Here is a 23,959-nt window from a genome sequence, read left to right on the forward strand (position 1 = left end):
AATAAATGAGCACCAAAATCCCATTAAATATTTTTAATGTAGGAACAATCAAAATTAACAAATATGACAAAAATGTGTAATTCTACATGTGAGGCTTGATTTTCCTATTTCCTCTTAGGATCTAAAACAGAAGTTGACTATTATCAAACTACTCTCATGTTAGGTAGAAAAAATCACATGAAATAATATTTGTAAAGATGACAAGCAGCTTAAACCTGGAACGTAATTACCACAAAAATGAATCAAATCTCCTGAATCAAGTTAGAAAATATCATTTTTTAAATTTCAACAGGCAACGCGTACATGTACTTAAAAACCAGAATGTCATAAAACATTGAAGATTCTATTTCTTCCACCCACCTAGATAACCACTATTAGCTATTTATGGGATTCATCATTTCTGATGCATGTTTATATTCCAAATTGTCAAGTACCAAGTACTGTGTTCAAAGAGATAATAAGGGAAAAAGTCACCAAGGATGCCTTTCTGATATACTGGTTTTCCTTCTGGTACCCTACTCAAGGAACAGAATACTTTCTAGTCCTAGCATTTATTGAAGTAAATTGCTTTGACTTGCTCTCAGTGTATTTACCTCAGCATATTTAACATATATTCTTTCTTTTTTGATTTTAAATCCTTGGTTTTCTTCAACATTCAATCCAGACGGTTTCCCCTTCCTTGATAATTGCCATCCATATTCTTTCATTCTTTCTTTCCTATTTTATTCTCCCTCATATCGTCTTGGTTTAGATTGGTCAATGTTTGATGAAAGTGATCCCAAACTTTCTTACCTTTGAGGGCTTGCCTCCCTATCGCTCAGCACTCCACACCTTCCCCATGCCCCAAATTTTCTTATTACCTGGTTTAAATAGAAAATTCAAAGATAAATGATTATTATTGTGTAATAGTACTATATTTAAAATACTGAGGTACAAATACATGAGGAGAGACCATTACAGAGAAAACATGCGAGTATATTTCAGCAGGATTCCACAGCATCTACATTTTCTTTTTCTGTAAAAATATTCTCTCTGATTTGCTTTTTTCAAAGGATATTATGTAAAATACACGATTAAAAGTAAAAAGAAACACAGAGAATCAACATATATATATATATATGTTTGTATTTGAGCTCATAAATATGTCTAAAATATAAAGTAATCAATGAGGAAAAACAGTTTGTATGTGAGAGAAAGAAAGCCAATGTCTATAATCACACAGCAAATGTCAAAGTCAACTAAAATGAGCCTTGTAAAATTCAACTTGAATACTTTCTTTCACTAGTACATGTTGTTTTTACTAGACTGCGAAGTTTAGGGATGATAAATCTAATGAAAAGCTTTGAAAAGTATTATTCCTTACCTGACATGGTCAGAGAAGAGGAAATAACGATGAAAGGTAGACGAGACGAGGAGACAGTATGAGAGTAAGTCAGTAAACTGCAGCGGCTTAAGACCACAAGTGTCCAGTACAGATGACTGGTCAATGGTGATTGGTCATTGGTCACTGGTCACTTGCCAGGATGATTCGAATTTTTTACAAACAACCGCATGGGAACCCCAAGGTTCTACCAGTTGGTGGTTGGTTTGGTGGGAGAATGATGTCATAAAGTAGGCAGTTGAAAGGTAGAGGCTGGCCAATCAGGAGGTCCGATTCCCAAGAAGAAGACCGGATTGGATAAGAGAGAGGGGTAGAATGAAGCAGGCTAGGGAGATGGAATCCTACAAAACAGTTATAACAGTTTCAAATTCCTCAGACTATTGTGTTAGAAAACTACTCCCATTATAATCAAGAGCTTACATATTTCTTTAATAAATCAAGAAAATTACTAAATAATCATTTTTATTGCACTGTTAAAGAAACAACATTCGGTATTCCTAGTATTTTTATATAACGTTTACATCCAGCGGGTAGGGCATTTGCCTTGCAGGAGGCCAAACCTGATTCCTATTCCTCTGCCCGGCAAGATACCCAGATACCCAGAATATTTTGCCCTCATAGCAAAAGCCTGGCAAGCTACCCATGACGTATTCAATAGGACAAAACCAGTAACAACAAGTCTCACAATCTGTTGTAAGAAGTTACTCGTGCCCACTCGAGCAAATGGACGAACCACGGGAGGATAGTGCTACAGTGCTATGATTGAAAATAATGATGGTTTCTTTCAATATGACAACACTTACTATGACAAATTGTAGATGAATCGAGATGTGTTAAAATGTAAAAATAATGAGAAGAAATTGTAAATGCACAAGTATCTTATTTTACAAAACAAACAGTTGTTCTCAATCTAAAACTGTAGAATATAAAGAAAAACATATGCTCATTTGTGTGAAAATCTTACAATCTGAAAGAAAAGATAAAATGTAAACTAAGTGATCAAAAAACAAGCAAAACAAACAACTAATGGCAATTAATATGATAGGCAAATGATGAATGTTTTTAATAAATTACTGCTGTGAAATAAATCAATATTTAGCTATTAAACTTGTATAGAAAAAATAAGCATAAACCATGATCATATAATCTCTATTGAAAGAAGTGTAAATTCCTCGTAAACACAAGAGCAATTTTCAAGCTCACTAGTAGACAAAGAGCAAAAAATAAAATGACAAATTAAAATGTGTCCCCAAATTACAAACATTTAAAAATCGGGTAACATCTTTTCCTAGCAAAGATGCTAAAAATAGACCTTTTCAAGTTATTTTATTGAGAAATAAATCTGTATAATAGTATGGCAATATGTACTTGGGTTTAAGCAGTTTAATATTCTTTAAGTAAATTAGCTTTTGTGAGCGTATATGGAAATTCAGGGATCAAACCCATAACCTCACAAATGTGAGGCAAATATTTTACCACTGAGATATGTTTTCAACCATAGTCAGTGATTTTGGTTTTTTTTCTATAGTGTGAGGAATAGAACCCAAAATTTCATACTTGCAAGCCAAGTGCTTTAGCCCTGAGCTACATACCCAGTCATAAGTAAGTTAGCTTTTTTTTTCTTTTTGGGTCACACCTCGCGATGCACAGGTATTACTCCTGGCTCTGCACTCAGGAATTACCCCTTGCGGTGCTCAGGGAAACATATGGTATGCTGGGAATTGAACCCAGGTCGGCCGCTTGCAAGGTAAACATCCTACCAGCTGTGCTATGGCTCGAGCCCTAGTAAGTTAGCTTTTAATATCAGATCTTAAGTTAACAATCAGAAAAGTAGACAAATAGATATAAATGTTCACAACAATATCATCTTAGCAATAAAACATTGCAATTATAAAAAAAGTCAATAAAATGTTATAGTATCTGAGATTTATTTTTCAAAGATTATACTTGTATATATACAAATATAAATACATAATTGAAAGACTCCAAAGAAATGTACCTTCATTTTACTTGTATGTTTATTGTGGTTCTATTTTCTTCTTAATATAGTTATCCCATCAACAATACAAATTTGGACCTCTATATGATTTTTTGTCAATAATTATATTTTGAAACTTTTTTGGAGATTGGTATTGATGTAAAATAATTAAAGACGATCAATATATCCTCGAAATATCAAAAAATCTAAGACAAAGTATGCCAAGCATGTATAAAATATATGCAGATAATTTATTTGATTGGGCCCCCAGAATTAGTAGAGGGGTTAAAGCACTTACCATGAACACAGTCAACTGAACTTAATGGCTGGCATCACCAGGAATGGCACTTGAGCACAGAGTCAGAAGTCCCAAGCACCACATACTATGGCCAAAATACCCCACAAAAACAGAAAGACAATTTATCACTTATTACTCTAAAATACAAATTCATTATAAAGTCCATTATAAAATCTATTATAATTTTTTTAAAATGTATCAAAATTTACAGATTTACAAGCCACAAATAGCATTACTTGCAGACAATGTGAGTAAATATTATTAAAAAACCATCTTCTTGGTCAACAGCAGACTATCTCTTAAATTTGGGGGTTTTCAAAAGTTATATAGCAGTTGGCACCCTTAACCTCTATGTTACTCAAGAATCAGTTATATGTTTTTCTTTTCTTTTCTTCCTTTTTTGTGGGAGGGGAGCATACCCAGATGTGCTCTGGGCTCACTTCTAACTCTGTATCCAGAGATCACTCCTGGCAGGGTCAGGGTTCTGGGGACTAAGCTCAGGTTAGCTGCATACAAGGTAAACACCCTCTTCATACTGCACTAGCTCTTTGGCCTATATGTTTCCTTTTAATAAAGACATGTTAATAAAACTTTTTTAATAATTAAAAATCATTTGCAAATTCTGTTGAAGAAGTCAAAGAATACATGTTGTAAGTGACCATATAAAAGAAAGAAAATTAAAGTAAATTCCTTGCTAAGTTCTGGTAGTCTTGGAACCATGTTGCCCATGGGGTAATCAGCTAGCTAAGTCTTCCTTAACTTGGATGTTCCTTGTTCACATCCCTGATATCATTCCTATCCTCCTCAGATCCCATTCCCAGTAAAACGTGTGCTCACCAGATCTTGTGGTTTCAAGCTTTGTTTTCAGAGGAACCCAAATTTCAAGTCCTTCCTTTTGCACTTACTGTCTCTTTTCCCATCATTTCAGACTTTTCTCCCTGCATTTTTTCCTCACTGAATACAACTGTCCTTGAAGGGAGTTGAAGCTTGTTTGTTTTGAGAGATGACTGGGATCATTTTCCTCAAGCCATACATGAAATGTAGCAAAACACTTTTCAAGTTTTTCTGTTCCCAGCCAGTCAACTACCCTTTCCTGGGAAAATTTGTTAGCAGTTTAGTCTCAGGTCTGTCAGAAACTGCATTTGTTTTCCTCCATGTCCTCCAAAGAAGTAACTGGTACCAAGCAGACTTAGTGAAATATATGTTCCAGTTAATACACTTGCACTTGGGATACATGTGAACACATTTCACCTGGCTTTTATGAACCGTGGTCATCCAGATTGCTTTTCTGGTGGCATTCTGTTTCTCACTATTCCTCTCCACAGCTAAATGATGTGAAAATATCATCTTTAGTAAATGGTATGATTGAAAGCTCCAGAAGGAATGCCAGCCCTTTCAGCTCTCTCGGTCTTATATGTAACCTCTTCTTTGGAACCTATCTTATTTTCGTATTTTTGTTTTGCATATCATTTACGAAAAACATGTTAAAGTATTTAGAAAACATCTACCAAATCTCCCATGCTGATCACCAGCTGTCCAACTCCCTACCCTTCCCGGTTTCCTTCCCATCCATCCATCACTCCATTAACTCTCCTAGGACCATCTCTTTCGCCACCACCTTCCAGGCTCAAGGTCAAGCGGTACCAACCCCAAGATTCTACCACTTGGTGGTTGGTTGGGTGGGAGAATGATGTCATAAAGTAGGCAGTTGAAAGGTAGAGGCTAGCCAATCAGGAGGTCAGATTCCCAAGAAGAAGACTGGATTGGATAGAGAGAGAGGTAGAATGAAGCAGGCTAGGGAGATGGAATCCTACAGGACAGTTATAACAGTTTCACCTTCCTCAGACTCTTATGTTAGAAAAATACTCCCATTATAATCAAGAGCTTACACATTTCATTAACAAATCAAGAAAATTACTAAATAATCATTTATATTGCACTCTTCACCAACATCATTAGGTCTTATTATTAGTATATTTTATATAACTTTTGCAGCACAGTGGGTAGGGCATTTGCCTTGCAGGAGGCCAACCCAAAGTTTCATACACGCAACCCAAGTGCTTTAGCCCTGAGCCACAATATCAGTCATCGGTAATTTAGCTGTTAACTACTGATATTAAATAAACAATCAGAAAATTAGACAAATAGATAAAAATGTTCACATCAATATAGACTGAGCAGTAAATCATTACAATTATGAAAAACTCCAAAATTTTATTGTCACTGAAATTTATTGTTTAAAAATCATGCTTCTATATGGACTAATGTAAATACATAATTGAAAGACTATTGTAAAATCCATTATTAATTTTTAAATGTATCAAATTTACAGGTTTACAGACCACACTATCTTCGTTGTCTACGCACCAACATCTCATTATGATGAAAGAGAAATCGAGAAGTTCTACATGGAGCTAGAGGAGTTCTATAAAGAAGACCACACCTTCTACAAGATCATTGTGGGTGATTTTAATGCCAAGATAGGACCGAGAAGATCAGCTGAAGAACTTCACATCAGGATCCATGGCCTAGAATGGAACAAACAGGGTGAGAGACTATCTGAATCCATCATGTTGACCAAGACCATTCATGGTAACTCACAGTTCCAGGAGGCAGAATCTAAATGATGGACACGGGAGTCCCCGGTGGACGATTCCCCAACGAAATAGATCACATCATATTCAATCAATGGTTTTGCCTGACTGATGTTGCTGTTGTCCCAAAATTTCGAACAGGATCGGACCACTGTCTCCTTCGTGCAAAATTCTACTTCACAGAGCGGGGAGAAAGGGCTGAAAAGTTCAAAAAGAGAACGCCCAGAATGACCACCAACTGGGAACTCTTTGCTACTATTGCGGCAACATGGGAAGATGCCATTGTTGACAACATTGACGAGGAATACGATCGACTGGTTCAGCACCTCCATGAATGTGCGAGGAACGCCAAGAGAGAGATAGCCACTAAAAATCGCCTATCTTCGAAAACTCTTGAGCTAATTCGCCAGCGTGGTTTGGCGCATGCCTCAGGCAACCGCAAGCTAATGTCCAAGCTCGCAAAGCAGAGCAGAGATGCGAACAAGGAAGACCTCAAAGAGAGAAGAGCAGAAGTACTGGTAGATGCGGCAGAAGCCGGGAAAAGTATTCGTAACGCCTGCCTGTCCTTCGCCAACTATAAGACCAAGATGACTGCCCTCCGACGTCCCGATGGATCCATCACATCCTCCAGAACGGCAATGGAGAAGATTATCCATGACTTCTACTCAAATCTCTTCGATAGCCATGTCCACTTGCCGACATACCAAATTCCACAGGATGGATATGTAGTTCCCAAAGTTCTCCCTTCCGAAATCCGACACTCCATTTCATAGGTAAAGAAAGAAACAGCACCCGGCCCAGACAAGGTCAGACCTGAACACCTGAAGAACCTGCAGTCAGTACTCATCAATACACTGGCTTGGCTCTTCACTCGCTACCTGTCTGAATGCAAGATTCCGTCCCAATGGAAAACCAGCAGGACCGTACTACTGTTCAAGAAGGGAGACATCCATGACATTGGCAACTATCACCCGATCTGCCTATTGTCTGTCATCTACAAGTTGTTCACTCGAGTCATCCTAAATAGGATTGGCAGAACACTAGATGAAGGACAACCATACGAGCAAGCAGGGTTCCGCAAAGGATTCAGCACCATCGACCATATCCACACGATAACCAAGCTCATTGAGGTTTCTCGGGAGTTGAAGAGGCCGCTGTTTAATGTTCATTGATTTAAAGACGGCTTTTGCTTCTGTTGAGATGGAAGCGGTCATTGAAGCCCTAGCCAATCAGGGTATTCAAGCCCAATACATCAGGATCCTCCGTGAGCTGTTTTGCGGATTCACTACCAGGATCTCACCATTCTACAAAGTAGTGATCATTGATGTCAAGAGAGGGGTGCGGCAGGGTGATACCATTTCACCGAAACTCCTCATTGCCACCCTTGAGAACATCATGCGACAACTGGAATGGGAAGGAATGGGAGTGAAGATAGATGGTCGATAATTTGTATTTTAAAAAACCATCTTCTTGGCCAATAGCAGACTATCTCTTAAATTTGACGATTTTCAAAAGTTATATAGGAGTTAGCACTCTTATTCTCTATGTTACTCAAGAATCATTTATATGTTTTTCTTTTCTTTTCTTCCTTTTTTGTGGGGAGGGGAGTGCACCTAGATGTGCTCCGGGCTCACTTCCCACTCTGTATCCAGAGATCACTCCTGGCATGCTCAGGGTTCTGGGGACTGAGCTCAGGTTATCTGCATACAAGGTACACACCCTCTACATACTGCAATAGCTGTTTGGACTATATGTTTGTTTTTTAAAATGACATTTTAATAAAACATTTTTAATAATGTTAAAAACATTTCAATAAAACATTAATTAAAATGATTAATGCAGGCCAATACTGTTTTAATTATTGAAGTAAATTTAAAAATTAGAATCATACTTGGCAAAGCATAGAAACACAGCAAAAAGTTGATGGTATATATCTTATTTGAAAATTTGTAACTGTAACACATTGTCATTTTCCATTTCGAGGATGAGATGAATCCATACAGTAGATTTGTTCACTCACAATGCTACATCCTCTCCTGGATGCTTATTTAAAAATACTTGCCAATGTTCCTGTTTCCAAATGTTTTGGGTACTACAATCCTGTTTGCTATTGTTAGACCTTTCTCTTGTTTTATTTTGTTTTGTTTTGTTTTATTAAACACCATGAGTTACAGTTGTGGACTTACAAGTTGTGTGCTTGGGTTTCAGTTATACAATGATTGAGTACCCACCCCAACACCAGAGCCCATTCTTCACCCCTACCACTCCCAGTATCACTCACACCCCCTATCCTCCATCCTGCCCTGCCTTTGTGGCAGGGCACTCCCTTTTCTTCTATCTTTCCTTTTCGGTGCTATAATCTGTAGGAGAGACTTTGGGTGGCAATCATGTTCTGTCTATAGACTGCTGTCAGCATGCATCTCCCATTCTGGGTGGATATTCTCAGCACCCTTTTTTTGGTGCTCCCTTCTCTATCTGAGCTGCCTTTACCCCTAGAGTATGAGGCTGGTATCTAAGCCATGGAGTGAAGAACCTGGTATTTATCACAGCTGTTCTTGTTGTTATTCTCTTAGTTTGCTACTTTATGTTAACCAGTTGAATGCAGTCTTTCTATGTGTGTCCCTCTCTTTCTGACTCATTTCGCTTAGCATAATATTTTCCATGCAGTACCACTTGTAAGTAAATTTCATGACTTCATTTTTTTCTAACTGCCACATAGTACTCCACTGTGTAGATGTACCAACGTTTCTGTAACCAGTCATCTATTCTCAGGCAATCGGGTTTTTTTTCCATATTCTAGCTATTGTAAATAGTACTGCAATGAAAAAATAAGTGCAGGGGTCACTTCGACTATCCTTTTTTGCTTCTCCGAGGTATATTCCCAGGAGTGGTATTGGTGGGTCAAATGGGAGCTGAAATTCTAATTTTTTGAGAATCATCTCTACTTTTTTCCGAAAGGGTTGAGCCAGTCGGCATTACCACCAGCAGTGAAGGAGGGTCCCTTTGTCGCCACATCGTGCCAACAAAGGTTGCCTTTGTTTTTTTGAATGTGGGCCAGTGTCTGTGGTGTGAAATGATATCTCATTGTTGTTTTGATCCGCATCTCCCTGATGATAAAGATGTAGAGCATTTTCTCATGTGCCTTTTAGCCATTCGGATTTCTTCTTTGATTAAGTCTCTGTTCATTTTGTTGCCCCATTTTTTGTTGGGGTTGGATGTTTTCTTCTTGTGGAGTTCAATCAGTACTTTGTATATATTTGATATCAACCCCTTCTCAGATGTGTATTTGGAGAATATCCTTCCTCATTCTGTAGACTCTCTCTGTATTTTAGTCATTGTTTCTTTTGAGGTGCAGAAGCTTCTTAGTTAAGATATTCCCAATTGCTTGGCCAGTGATGTGACATCCATGAAGATACCATTAGCTTCAATGTCTTGGAGGGTTTTGCCAACTTTGTCTTCAATGTACCTTATGGGTTCCGGTCTGATGTTTAGGTCTTTGATCCATTTTCATCTTACTTTTGTACATTGTGTTAGGCAGAGATCGAAGCCCAGTAGTTTGCACGTAGTCGTCCAGTTTTGCCAGCACCATTTGTTAAAAAGACTTTCCTTACTCCACTTCACATTTCTTGCCCCTTTTTCAAAGATTAGATGGTCATATGTTTGAGGGGAGATGTCAGTATATTCAACCCCATTCCATAGCTCTGGAGCTCTACCTTTTTTCCAGTATCATGCTGTTTTAATTATTACTACTTTTAGTAAAGTTTGAGGTTCGGGAGGTTAATTCCTCCCATTTTCTTTTAACCAAGACTTGCTTTAGCTCTTCGTGGGGGCTTATTGTTCCATATAAATTTCAGGAGTGTTTGCTCCAATTCTTTGAAGAATGTCATCCATAACCTAATAGGGATCGCATTGAATTTGTACAGTGCTTTTGGATGTATTGCCATTTTGACAATATAAATTCTCCAGATCCATGAACAGGGGATATTTTTCCATTTCCTCTCTTCCTCTTTTATTTCAAGAAGCAGCGTTTTGTAGTTTTCTTTGTACAGTTCCTCTACTTCATTAGTTAAACTAATTCCTATGTAGTTGATTTTCTGGCACACAAATGTGAATGGGATTGTTTTCATCTTGTCATTTTCTTCTCTCTCAGCATTTGTGTATAGTAAAGCCATGGACTTTTAGGTATTTATTTTATACCTGTAACTTTACTCTCGAGTCTATCATTTCTAGGAGTTTCTTGGTAGAGTTTTTAGGGTTCTTTAAGTATAATATCATATCATTTGCGAATAGTGAGAGCTTGATTTCTTCCTTTCCTATTTGGATGGCCTTAATCTCTTTTGCTTGCCTAATTGCTATTGCTAGTATTTCCAGTAATATGTTCAACAGCAGTTGAGAGAGTCGGAATCCTTATCTCGTTGCTGATCTTAGGGTGAACGCTCTCAAATATTCCCCATTGAGGATGATGCTTGCTGTATGCTTGTGGTAGCTGGCTTTAACTATATTGGGGTAAGTCCCCTCTATCCCCAATTTTGCGAGGGTTTTCATCATAAACGGATGCTGGATCTTCTCAATTGCTTTCTCTACATCTATTGATATGATCATATGATTTTTATCTTTTGTTGATATGATGGATTATGTTGATTGATTTCCGAATGTTAAACCATCCTTGCATCCCCGGGATGAATCCCACTTGGTCATGGTGTAAGATCTTTTTGATGAGCTGCTGAGTTCTCCTTGCTAGTGTTTTGTTCAGAATTTTCTCATCCGTGTTCATCAGTGATATCGGCCTGTAGTTTTCTTCTCTCGTGGTGTCTTAGTTTCCATTTGGTATTAGAGAGATATGGGATTCATAGAAACTGTTTGGGAGAGTTTCTGTTTTTTCAATTTCCTGGAAAAGTTTGAGGAGGACGGGCAGTAGATCCTCTATAAATGTTTGGAAAAATTCGGTAGTGAATCCGTCTGGACCTGGGCTTTTGTTTTTGGGAAGAATTTTGATTACAGTTTCAATTTCATTTTTATGACTAGGTCTATTCAGGTATTTTATATCCTCTTGACTCATTTTTGGGAGATTATAGGAATCCAGGAATTTATCCATTTCTTCTAACTTCTCTTTTTTCTTGGCATACAGACGTTCAAAGTAGTCTCTGATGATCTTTTGAATTTCTTTGGTTTCCATTGTGATATCTCCATTTTTATTTCTGATTCGGTTTATTAGTTTTCTCTCTCTCTGTTTCTTTGTGAGTGTTGCTAGTGGTTTATCTATCTTGTTTATTTTCTAAAAGAACCAGCTCTTGGTTTCATTGATCTTTTGGATTGTTTCTTAGGTTTCCATGTCGTTGATTTCTGCTCTAAGTTTTATGATCTCTGTCCTTCTGCCCGATTTAGGCTCCTTTTCTTGATCCTTTTATAAGATCTTGAGCTGTGAAATAAGTTGCTTATGTGCATCTTTTCTTCCGTCCATAGATATGCTTGCAGAGCTATGAATTTTCCCCTTAATAGGGCTTTAGCTGCATCCCATAAGCTCTGGTAGTTCGTGTCTTCGTTCTCATTTGTTTCCAGGTATCTTTTGATTTCTTCCTTGACGTCCTTCTTGACCCACACATTGTTCAGCAGTGACTTGTTTAGTTTCCAGGTGTTCGATTTGGTTGTCCGTGTCTGTGTGTGATTCACATCTATCCTCAGTGCATCATGGTCTGAAAAGATTGTTGGTACTCTTTCTATCTTCCTGATTCTATTGAGGTATGTTTTGTGGCCTAGCACATAGCCGATTTTGGAAATTGTTCCAGGAGCACTGGAGAAGAATGTGTATTCTTTCTTTGGGGCGTGTAAAGCCCTGTATAGGTCTATAAGTCCTTTCTCTTCTATTTCTTCATTCAAAGCCAATGTTTCCTTGCTGAGTTTTGTTCTTGTTGATCTATCCAGAGGTAATAAGGCGATGTTGAAGTCTCCATCTACTATTGTGTTGCTAGCACTCTCCTCTTTAAAGTCTGTTAGCAGTTGTTTTAAGTATCTAGCTGTTCCTTCATTAGGTACTTATACATATAAGAGTATGATTTCTTCCTGTGTATGTATCACTTGATGAAGAGAAAGTGGCCTTGGCTGTCCCTTCTAATCTTTTTCAGCCTGACATTAATGTTGTCGGATACTAGTGTGGCCATCCTAGCTTTTGTGATGGAGCTGTTTGCTTGCAGGATTGTTTTCCATCCTTTCACTTTGAGTCTGTGTTTGCTCTGATTGTTCAGATGAGTTTCTTGTAGATAGAAGAATGCTGGTTTCAGTTTCTGGATCCATTTTGCCACTCTGTGTCTCTTGGTTGGTGCATTTAGACCATTGACATTAAGGGAGAGTAATGTCATGGGGTTTTCTGCCATCTTCCTTTAGGAGTTGATTGTGTTTACATGTGTTTTCCTTCTTTTCTTACAGGAGCCCCTTTAGTTCTTCTTTTAGATTTGGTTTTGAGTGTATGAAGTTCCTGAGTTTGTGTTTATCTAAAAAGTGGTGTATCGTTCCATCGAATTTGAGTGAGAGTTTAGCTGGATAGAGTATTCTCGGTGAGGCGTTCATTTCTTTGAATTTTTTCACTATATACAACCATTGCCTTTGGTTTTGAGGGTTTCCACTGATAGGTCTGCTGTGAATCTAAGGGGTGCTCCTTTGTATGTAATTTCCTTCTTTGACCTTGCTGCTTGTAATATTGTGTCTCTGTCCACAGTATCCATCGTTCTGACTATGATATGCTTGGAGTGTTTTTTCTGGGGTCTCTTTTAGCTGGTACCCTTCTGGCTCCTTGGATCTGGATGTCTGCTTTCCTTAACTCTGGGAACTTTTCAGCAATGGTTTCTTTTACTCTAGCTTTTTCATTGGGGTTGTTTCCCTGTCCTTCTGGTAAACCAATGATTGTAATGTTGTTCCTCTTGGCGTCATCCACTATGTCTCTGATTCTACTTAGAGCCATTTTGAGGTCTTTTCCTATTGCTTGTTCTTCCCAGTGGGATTTCTGTTGCTCATCTTCAAGCTCGCTGATCCTCTCGTCAGCTGCACTTATCCTATTGCTCAGGGCACTTACTAACTTTCTAATTTCATCCACTGAATCCTTTATTTGTGAATCTTCTTTTTGTAGCTTTTTAAAAATCTTTTCTCTTTTCTTCTTGTATTTTCTTGGCTCTCTTTTCTGATCCCAGGGTCACTCCCACCCAGGATCCTGGAATGTAGGAAGAGCAATGGAAAATCCCATGTAGCTGCCTCAGGTTTCCCCTGCTGGAGGGTGTCCAGTTCTGCAGGAAAAGGCGGGGGGCTGGGGGTGAGGAGTGGAGGAGTGGTTAACCGGCTGGTGCTCCCTCTACGCACCTGGAGGGGAGGGTCTGATAAGGTGATGATAGTCCAAAGGAGCTGCTGCAGGTTTTCCCCGCAGGTGTACTCCTGTGGAGGGTGTCGAGTTCAGCGGGAAAAGGCACGGGGCTCTTGTTTTATTTTTACTTTATGTTCCAATCTTAATGGTATCACCAGCTACTCAGTCAACCTAGCTAAACCCTAAAGTCTCTTCCACTTTCTCCTGCACAAGTCCTTGCTTTCTGACAAAAGGGAGGACCTCAGAATGCTGACATAAATCTAATACCCAGGGCCGCAGGAGATAGTGTAGTGCTTATGGAACTTGTCTCACATTCACTCAATTTGACTCCCAGCACCACCTGATTGCCAGAGTATCAAAGGCTGTATAGCCTCAGAGGACCCCAAGCACCATAGCCACGTTTTCTGAAAATTGTCTGTGGGGCCCCCACACCTCCTGAGCATTGCTTTACAGACTCTCCCAGCAACCAAAAAATATGTAGTGCCCCAGAAACATGTACTTGTCTTAAATAGGGAGCCTCACTTGAGGTGAGGTTCACAAGGAAATATTGCATGAAAACATAAATCAAAGAGCAGGGGAGACAGTGTAAATCATGTGAGTACAGATCATATATTTGGTGAAATGTGTTAAGATTCAGATGCCCTAGTCTTCGCACCAGGGATATTCCTTCAAAAATGTCCCAATATACTGGAAAGGTTCTAGAACATTAGATGACTGAAACTCAATTATGAGCAACTTTGTAACTTTGTATCTCTTGGTAATTCTAATCGTTAAAGTAAATTTTAAATACAACCATCAAATTTACCTTTTTACTACTAAATGTGAAAGATACTTTCTAATACTTATCCTCACCAGAAGCTCAACAGAGTGTGACACTTGCCAGGAAATGTCCTCCCTTGCATTTTTCTCATGATACTTATTAGTACTTCACTCTTCTGTTTCTTCCCTTTACTCATGCCAAATCTTCCCATCTCCCTTGTAAGCTCCTGAAACATTATCCATTCAACATTGGTGCACGTTGCCACTGCTCCTCTTGAGGTCTTGTGCATGAACTGATTCTAAAACATAACATAGCTGCAATTACAGTATTCATGCCAAACACAGTCATTGATATATCTTTGGGTTTAGATTTCTACAAGCTATTGGCACACAGGTGAGAAACATTTTTTTTTTCCTACAGAGAACACAAAAATACATATGCTGGGTTTTAAAGTTCCATCAGTATTCTGAGGTACAAATGAAGGATATATATTTTTAATATTTTATCCAATATCTGTGAGATAGACCATTGCAAATCTATTCATAATTTGCTTCCAGTCATACAACGATCCAACATCCGTCCCTTCTCTAGTGTACATTTCCCAAAACCAATATTCCTGTTACCCTAAAACCATCCCCCAACACCCTACACCCACCCTCAGTGTGTCTCTATGGCAGGCTCTTTAATTCTTTCTCTCTGTCTCCTTTTTATTTTGTGCATTAAGGGTCTCGTACAGGTACTAAGAGGTCATCATGTTTGTTCAAGGAATTTAGCATTTTTATCAGGAAGGTAAGCCTGGAGTATCTTTGAGGTATGGAAATGAATGCTGAGGCTTCCATAAGTACAGGGCAGTGGGGGTGGGATTCCCATTCTGCCCAGAGAAAGCCTGGAGATTTCAGTCACAAAACCCGCATATCCGAATTTTCAGCTGTAATATTTCAGTGAGAGCCATCCTGAGACGATGGAAACCAGAGGAGAGCATGGTGGCGATTTTGGATTGTGGGAGCAAGTGGCTGCCCTGGGTTCTGGTTGGGTGGGCACCAAACTAACCTGCCTCCCTCCGATTTACCCTAGTGTGTTAAGCCTTTTGCAGGTCCAAGGTTAACAGTGGCTGTTGATATGTTCCAGATTTGTCTATGGGTCTCTGAAACAATACCAATGCATTAGCTTGTATAGCTGAGCCAGGGGTGGTTTGTGAACATGGCTCCCACATATCTTTGGGAGTTTAATTTCTCGGGAAACGTAGTCCTGAGTTGTTGGAAGACAGCCAGAGGCACAGTGGCCATTTGAGGTTATCAGGAAGCATGAAGACACCATCAGACTGTTAATGTACTCACCTGAGGGTACAGGTTGACTTCCTGCAGGCACTGCACCACCAGACTAACAAATATTCTTTGAATTAATGAACGAATAATCAACATTTTCAAAATGTGTCTCTTCCTTGCATTTTAGAAGGGTAACTTCTAACAGGAAAATAATCTTCATGGTATAATCAAGACCTACGATTTATTCTTAATATATTTAATAAAAACTACACATTTTGGAAATTTATACAACGAAATTCTTTTAAATTATCTGTCTTCATAATTTACTTGTAAATTACTAAGATATCACTGTTTATTCCACAGTTCTTAGCATAGAAATTTACAGACAGAATGTGCTAAGTAAAAATTCATTTTGGCACTTCTGTTCAATGTAGTACTGGAAGTACTTGGAAGAGAAAATAGATAAGAAAAAGATATTAAGGATTTTTCATGTTTGAAAGTTAGAAATCATCTCTCACTATTCACAGAAGATATCATACTATATTCAGAGAATACTAAAATCTCTACGAAAAATTCCCAGAGACAATAGACATTTATAGTAAAATTGCAGGCTATAAACTCAATACCCAAAAGTCTATGGCTTTTTTATATGCAAGTAATGAGAGAGAAGAAAGTGACATGAAAAAGCAATCCCATTCACAATCGTGCCGCAGAAAATCAAGAACCTTGGAATCAGCTTAACTAAAGAGGTAAAGGACCTATACATCAGGAAATTAAAAAAGACACGAGGAAATGGAAACATATATACTGCATATGGAATGGGAGATTTAACATTGTCAAAATGGCAATTCTCCACGAAGCATTGTAAAAATTCAACTTGATCCCTGTAAAGATACCCATGACATTCTTCAAAGAAATTGATCAAGCACTCCTGAAATTCACATGGAACAACAAACGCACACGAGTAGCTAAAGCAATTCTTGGGGAAAAGACAATGGAGGCATCACCTTCCCCAACCGCAAACTCTACTACAAACGATAATAATGAGAACAGCATGGGACTGAAACAAAGGCAGAGCTGCAGAACAATGGAAAAGGATTGAATATACTGACACACACCCTCAAATATATAATCATCTAATCTTTGATAAGGGAGCAAGAAATGTGAAGTGGATCAAGAGAGACCTCCTGAACAAACGTTGCAGAAAAAACTGGAAAGCTACATGCAAAAAAATGGCTCAGACCTCTACCTAACACCATGCACAAAAGTCAGATAAAAATGGGTCAAAGGCCTCAACATCAGACCAGAATCCCTCAGGTTCATTGATGACAAGGTCGGCAAATCCCTCCACGACATTGAAACTAAAGGTATCTTCAAATATAACACGCCACTTGCCAAGCAACTGGAAACAGCGAAAAACAAAGGGGACTATCTTAAATTAAGCAGCTTCTGTACCTCAAAAGAAACAGTGACCAGAAACAAAGACTCCGCCATGCGGGCAAAATACTCACAGAAGCCTACCAGGTCCTCTGAGAGTGAGAACTGGACAATCAGAGTTGCTGTCTTCTAAATAAGATCCAGTCTCTGGATGTTGGCCATTGATGGCATTACATGGATCCAGGGGCAGTTCGTGGTTGTAGCACTTAATTATTAGAAGATGGGGGATCTGGAAGGAGGGGGCACAGTCTTGATCTGAGCAGCCATGGAGTTCTCATCCCCCAGTCCCGCACATCTGGGTTCCTCTTCCAGTTCCTTCATGCATGAGGCTCCTTCAAGCTTGGGAAGGGTGGTCTTAAGCGTACCTATGGCTTGTTGCAGAGGTCTTCAGCTGCCGGGGCTCTAATCAGGTCGGTGAGGGAAATTCACCCCGGCACCTCCAAGGGGCCTCGGTGAGGAAAGCCATGTGCGAGGTCAGGACACTGTCATTTTAGACATATTTGGAATTAATTTTAGATCGAAAAGTACACATCATTCAAAATACTTATGTGCTTAGTAATAAATTACTTCACACTTGTTCAATCACCTCAGAGACCCCACTCTGCTCAGAGAACTAGATTTTTAATTACAGGTCTGTTTTGCCCATGTGTCATGACTGAGAATCACTATCAGTAGATATGAAACTCACTATACACAAAGATGCACACAGGTTACTTTGAGTCATCTATGTTGTTAATGTGAGTTGGCCATTAAACTTCACTGAGACCCTTTGTTCTGTCCTTTATAGGAGCCTCATGAGTCTCACCTTCCGTTCAAGTTGAACTTGTAATAAGGTGGAATGAAATCATCAATATAATCCTCACCTCATCCTTCAGGAGAAAAATCCTACATACATTCAAGGTGGTCAAATTGCAGACAACACCATCCACCTTTTCCTGGAGATGTACACAGGACTGAGGTGAGAACAGCAAAAGGCTCTATTTTAATGTTCTTAATGAAGGATTCAGGGAACAACATTAAACAAACTCATATACCATCTTCCAAAAGAATTATTTTGTAAAACTGATGCCTAGGGTATGGTAAACGATAATATAGTAAAAACCATATTTTTATTTCTGGGACATTAAAGTTCTAAATCTATTTATTCATGCTGCTTTGAAATAGATTCCTTGATTAGGAATCATTGTCTGCCATAGGAGTGAGGAAGGACAACACTCAAAGTAATAAGAAGCGAAAAATATGGAAAAATTAACTCCTACGAGGTTTGATAACACATATACTAAAATTTAAATGATACAATGATGAGCATGGTCCTTGCACAGAGATAACATGCAAACTTGTAAAGCATTCCATATTTTTGTTGCAAGAAGAATGAATAGGTCTACTTTAAGGTAAGACAATCCCCAGAAGTACAAAAATTCTACATAAAGAGAGCACAAATCCCCAAAACAACAATCTCTCTCAATGTCAATGGACTAAATGTGCCAATTCAGAGGCACAGAATAGGAAGATGAATTAGAAAACTGAACCCAACATTCTGCTTCCTGCAAGAAACATGTCTGAACAATCAAAGCACCCATGGGCTAAAGGTAAAAGGCTGGGAAACACGTTTTCAAGAAAATATCACCTCCACAAAGCTGGAGTGGCCATACTAGTATCAGACCACATGGACTTCAGGCTAAAGGTTATCAGAGACAGTGAAGGTCATTTCTTAATGATCATGGGATATGTACATCAGAAAGAACTCACCTTCCTCAATGTATATGATCCTAATGACAGACCAGCAAAATACGTTAAAACAACTTCTAATAATCTTATAGAAAAACATTGATAGCAACACAATACTAGTAGTAGATTTCAACACTTCTTTGTCACTTCTCGATAGATCAAACAGACTGAAGCTCAGCAAGGAAATATTTTCTTTAAGGGAAGTAATGAACAACCGTTGGCTTAGGGAAGAAATCAAAGAGGAAATAAAAAGTTTCCATAAACAAATGAGAATGAGGACACGAGCTACCATAACTTGTGGGACACAGCAAAAGCAGTGTTAAGAGGAAAGATTATAGCTCTGCCAGATTTCATCAGGAAGAAAGAAAGGGCCTACATGAATAAATTAGAGCTCAAGGTTTTGGAAAATAGGTTCAGCATAAGAGAAGGAACACATGGAGGGTGCGGGATCCCGGAGGAAAAAAAAAAAAAGATAAAACAGGTTCCAAAAAGAGCCGAGATCACCGGCAAGTTCCAGATGGAGTAGGTTCCGCATCCTGCCCCCCCCAGATGGAACCCGGTGACCAGAATCCTCTACAAACACAGTTCGAGTATGCGGGAACGAGGACTTTTCCTCAAATCTGCCGGACTGCACCTCCCAGGTAACCTCTGATCCCGGAAGTCACGCCCACAGCCCGCCCCCCAGCGCCATCTTTGAAGCGTTCAGCATAAGAGAAAGAACACATGGAGGGTGCGGGATCCCGGAGGAAAAAAAAAAGAAAAAACAGGTTCCAAAAAGAGCCGAGACCACCGGCAAGTTCCAGATGGAGTAGGTGCCGCATCCCGCCTCCCCCAGATGGAACCCCGGTGACCAGAAGCCTCTACAAACACAGCTCGAGTATGCGGGAACGAGGACTTTTTCTCAAAACCGCGCGGCCGCGTGGACATCTCTCTATATACAAAGTGATCAATGAGAAGTAAACCACCCAATCTCTCTCCCTGAAAATCAGAGTTAAGTTTGGAGCACGGCCACAGCCCCAGAAACACAAGGACTTAATGCAGAACCCAGCAGCTTAGAGCAGAAAAGTGAACGGACGATGAGTTAACCCAGGCCATCATTTCTGCCCAGAGGGGAAAGAGTGTTGCCCCATTCGCCCTCTCTTCTCTGGAAAGAAGGATGGCGGCCGCATGGGAGCCTTGTGGACAGCAGGTATGAGCCGGGGGTGTGGGGGGGGCGACTAAAACCTCACGAGAAGGGGGGCGTTCCGGTCCGTCCTTCACGCCCTACCGAGGTCAACAGTTGCCCCCCACGAGCGGCTCCCCAGCACGGCCACAGTCCCAGAAGCACAAGGGCTTAATGCAGAACCCAACAGCTTGGAGCAGAAAAGTGAAAGGACTATGCGTTAATCCAGGCAATCATTTCTGCCCAGAGGGGAAAGGGTGTTGCTTCCTTCCGCCCTCCTCCCTCTGGAAAGAAAGATGGCAGCCACATGGGAGCCTTGTGGACAGCAGGTATGAGCCGGGGGTGTTGGGGCGACTAAAACCTCATGGGAAGGGGGGCGTTCCGGTCCGTCCTTCACGCCCTACCGAGGTCACCAGTTGCCCCCCACGAGCGGCTCTCCAGCACAGCCACGGCCCCAGAAGCACAAGGACTTAATGCAGAACCCAGCCGCTTGGAGCAGAAAAGTGAACGGACTATGCATTGATCCAGGCCATCAAGTCTGCTGGAGGGGAAAGGGTGTTGCCCCATTCGCCCTCTCCTCTCTGGAAAGAAAGATGGCGGCCACATGGGAGCCTTGTGGACAGCAGGTATGAGCCGGGAGTGTGGGGGCGACTAAAACCTCATGGAAAGGGGGGCGTTTCGGTCCGCCCTTCACGCCCTACCGAGGCCACCGGTTGCCCCCCGCGAGCGGCTCTCCAGCACGGCCACGACTCCAGAACACAGAAACCAATTTCTTAACTATCTGACTTTCAGTAGAAATACTTCCAGGGTCAATAGGTAAAATAGCAGAAATCCAAAACCAACATTTAATTCTTGAACCCAGCTGTAGAAAGCAAATCACTTCACAATGCTTTTTCAGCATGTCTGATTTGGGGGGGGGGGTGTAAACTCTAAATAATAGTGGTGAATCTTTTATTGAAACAATGAATCTAATCAAAGCAGATAGAGTGTTAACTAGAATTCATCTGCCTCACAGGGACGGGGAGGGGTGGGGGTGGGGTTTTATTGGGGTTCTTCATGGTAAAAAATAAGTATTGGTAAAGGGAAATGTGTTTGATATTTGCATGACTGAGACCTAAACCTGAAAGCTTTGTAACCTTTCCCACAGTGATTCAATAAATAAATAAAAAAAATAAATAAAAAAATAAAAAAAAAAGATTTTGGAAAATAACCAACAAAAGTAGTCCAAACTAGGCTGGAGGAAGGAAATAATAAAACTTGTACCAGACATCAATGAGCTAGAATCCCAAAATACAATCCAGAAGACCAATAAGAACAAAAACTGGTTCTTTGAGAAAATAAATAAGATCAATAAACCATGAGAAGCCTCTCAAAGAAACAAAGAGAAAGAATTCTAATAAATCGAATCAGAAATGCAAAGGGGAGTATCCTAATAGAAAGTACAGAAATCCATAGGATCATCAGAGATTATTTTGAGAATCTTTGCAGCAGGAAATGAGAGAATCTTGAATAAATTGATAAATTATTGGATTCCAATTACCTCCCAAGGCTGAACCAAGAAGATTTGGAATACTTGAACCTATCACTACCAAGGAAATTGAAATGATGGTCAAAATTATACCCCCAAACAGAATCCAGGGCCCAGATGGATTCAATAGTGAACTATTTCAAACCTTTAAAGAGGAACTGCTTCCAACATTTTTAAGATTTTCCAGGAAATTGAAGAAACATAAATACTCCCAAATAGTTTCTATGAGGCAAAGATCACCCTAATACTCAAATCGACAGAGACACCACAAAAACAGAAAATTGCAGACCTTTTTCCTTTGTGAATACAGATACAAAAATTTTCAAGAAAATACCAGCAAAGAGAATCTAGAAACTCAACAAAAGATCACACACTATGACCAAGTAGGTTTAGCTTGGGGATGCAAGGATGGCTTAACATTCTCTAGTCAATCAACAGAATACAGCATCTCAATAAAATAAAGATAAAAGTCATATGATCATATCAATAGATGTAGATAAAGCATTTGATTAGATCCAGCACCCATTCATGATGAAAAACTCTCAACAAAATGGGAGTTGAAAGTAGTTTCCTCAATCTAGTCAAAGCAAATTACCACAAACCCACAGCAAGTATTATTCTCAACGGGGAAAAACCAAAGGCTTGGAGCAGAAATCAATGAAATAGAATTCCAGAATACAATCAGGCACAAAACAAGTTACCCACTCTCAACACTCCTATTCTTCATAGTACTTGAACTACTTGCCATATGATTTTGGTAAAAAAAAAAAAGATATCAAGGGCATCCATATAAAAAAGGAAGAACTCAAGCTTTTACTATTTGGAGATAACATGATATTATACATAGAAAATCCCAAAGATTCTCCAAAAAAGCTCCTGGGAACAATAGATTTGTTTAGTAAAGTAGCATATTACAAAATCAATATCTGGTACTACATGGCTTTCCCATATATTAATAATGAAAGAGAAAAAAGAGATAGAGAAAAACAATCCCATTCACAATAATACCTCAGAAAATAGAGTATAATAGAATCAACTAAAAAGGTTAAGGAACTATACCAAAAAAAAAAAAAAAAACCTGACGGGCACAGAGACCCAGCTCTGGGCAACAAAGCTGAACGGCTGCAATTCCAACAGGTACAGCCTGCCCCCAAGGGCCTGGGTCCCTTTCTGGGCACGCAGAGCTAGAAACAGCCCCCAGACAGCCGGTTTTCAACCCCTGATCTGCGTGGGACGGGCACAGAGGCCCAGCTCTGGGCAACAAAGCTGAAAGGCTGCAATTCCAACAGGTACAGCCTGCCCCCAAGGAACTGGGTCCCTTTCTGGGCACGCGCAGCTAGAAACAGCCCCTAGACAGCCAGTTTTCAACCCCTGATCTGCGTGGGACGGGCACAGAGGCCCAGCTCTGGGCAACAAAGCTGAACGGCTCCAATTCCAACAGGTACAGCCTGCCCCCAAGGAACTGGGTCCCTTTCTGGGCACGCGCAGCTAGAAACAGCCCCTAGACAGCCAGTTTTCAACCCCTGATCTGCGTGGGACGGGCACAGAGGCCCAGCTCTGGGCAACAAAGCTGAAAGGCTGCAATTCCAACAGGTACAGCCCGCCCCCAAGGGCCTGGGTCCCTTTCTGGGCACGCGCAGCTAGAAACAGCCCCTAGACAGCCGGTTTTCAACCCCTGATCTGCGTGGGACGGGCACAGAGGCCCAGCTCTGGGCAACAAAGCTGAACGGCTCCAGTTCCAACAGGTACAGCCCGCTCCCAAGGGCCTGGGTCCCTTTCTGGGCACACGTAGCTAGAAAGAGCCCCTAGACAGCCGGTTTTCAACCCCTGATCTGCGTGGGACGGGCACAGAGGCCCAGCTCTGGGCAACAAAGCTGAACGGCTCCAATTCCAACAGGTACAGCCCGCCCCCAAGGGCCTGGGTCCCTTTCTGGGCACGCGCAGCTAGAAACAGCCCCTAGAGAGCCGGTTTTCAACCCCTGATCTGCGTGGGACGGGCACAGAGGCCCAGCTCTGGGCAACAAAGCTGAACGGCTCCAATTCCAACAGGTACAGCCCGCTCCCAAGGGCCTGGGTCCCTTTCTGGGCACGCGCAGCTAGAAACAGCCCCTAGACAGCCGGTTTTCAACCCCTGATCTGCGTGGGACGGGCACAGAGGCCCAGCTCTGGGCAACAAAGCTGAACGGCTCCAATTCCAAACAGGAGACCTTCCCAACTCCTCTCCCAGTGCCAGGGACTCTTTCAGGAGCCGCGGCCGCTTACGCGGCCGCGAAATATTTTCCCACTACATATGTCATAGGAACCATAAGCTAACTTCTTAGATGGAAACTTCTCTATTTTAGCTCAGCCACTAGAAACGCAGTACCCAATAACTCATAAGCCTATCTTAACTCACACTGCATATCAAGCAGAATAGTAACACTGAACGTGAAGGACTAAACCACACCTCTCACAATGGTAAAGAAACGCAAAAGCCCACC

At 40.5% G+C, this 23,959-nt stretch overlaps 1 pseudogene; it reads left to right on the top strand.

Annotated features, from left to right (window-relative positions):
- The first annotated feature begins 18,320 nt into the window (after positions 1-18,320).
- Positions 18,321-18,420, top strand: LOC130037128 (uncharacterized; annotated as a pseudogene).
- The last annotated feature ends 5,539 nt before the right edge of the window (positions 18,421-23,959 follow it).

The sequence above is a fragment of the Sorex fumeus genome, unplaced genomic scaffold (assembly GCF_029834395.1).
Source record: "Sorex fumeus unplaced genomic scaffold, SorFum_2.1 ptg000070l, whole genome shotgun sequence".
Taxonomy (NCBI): Eukaryota; Metazoa; Chordata; class Mammalia; order Eulipotyphla; family Soricidae; genus Sorex; species Sorex fumeus.